This window comes from Microtus ochrogaster, chromosome 5 (assembly GCF_000317375.1).
Source record: "Microtus ochrogaster isolate Prairie Vole_2 chromosome 5, MicOch1.0, whole genome shotgun sequence".
In the NCBI taxonomy this organism is placed as follows: Eukaryota; Metazoa; Chordata; class Mammalia; order Rodentia; family Cricetidae; genus Microtus; species Microtus ochrogaster.
The window spans coordinates 60,167,112-60,168,295 of NC_022012.1; positions in this window are offsets into that span (position 1 = coordinate 60,167,112).

Genomic DNA, 1,184 nt, shown 5'->3' on the forward strand with positions numbered 1-1,184 from the left:
TGTTCCATAAGCTTTATAGGTTGGCAGGGTTTTCAACTATTTTCCTCCATTGGCATCTTGCATAGTGCCTGCTATTACCATGAGAGCAAGATTTTCAGGGAGGAGGCTTCAGGTATGTTCCAGTGCTAGTCTTCCAAGTCCCATGCTGGAAGTGTGTTGTATCTTGAGCAACAGGGTCTTACCTTAACCAATGGCAAGAGGACAGCCTAGATTGTTTGGGGTGTCTCTTGAACTTCCCTGATCAATTGCTCAAAGAGAAGCTTACCTCTCTTGCACTGGGGTTTTTGTTAAATAGCCTATGACGTTTGGGGAGAGAATTATTGTTCCAAATGATGTAATTTTATTAAAGTGTTTATGGCAGTTATTTTGAGCGTCTGCTATTTTTTCATTTCATATTCACGTATTTACTTAAACTTGTGAGACATTTCTTCATTTCTTCCATAGATTCCATGTAGTATGAGAAAAACCCAATCATATAAGTTTGCTGAGAGTAAAAGTTAATAGGATATTATCATTTCCATTAATGTTTAAAAGTTTAGTGCTTCTATTTAAAAAAATTATCATCATTAAATATTGTTGCTAGAAAAATAAGACCATGATTGTGCATGCATGTGTGTGTGTGTGTGTGTGTGTGTACTAGTATTTGTTTAGGGCAACTAATGATTTTTTAAAATAGCAGGTTTTTTCTGTAAAATAATTTTAATATTGAATCTTTTTATTTTCTGATATTTTTCTGTTCTCAAATTAGAAAAACTCAAAGGTAGATGAACCCAAAATGAAAGTCAAAATTTTAGCTGAAAATTCAATTGCTTTAAGTTTCCTGTTTTTCCATGCTTACATTAAAAACTTAAAAGTTTAAGATAGAAACTTTTTCCAAGAGTTTAAAAGTTTCTCAATATTGTAATCATAGGGTTCATGTTGAAAAGATCACCCAAATATTATTGAGTAAATTGTTTTTTGAATCATTTTGTAACAAGCGCATAAATATGCTTTTGAAAGTCTCCTATACTCTTTATGGCCACATCCATGACCTCTAACTTCTTTCCCAACACAGACCAACTCAGAGCCCAACAGAAGTCATACCTGTCAATGCTAATTAACCCAATTAAAAAATGGGGCACTGAAATGAACAGAGAATTCTCAGCAGAGGAAGTTCAAATGGCCAAAAGACACTTAAGGTCATG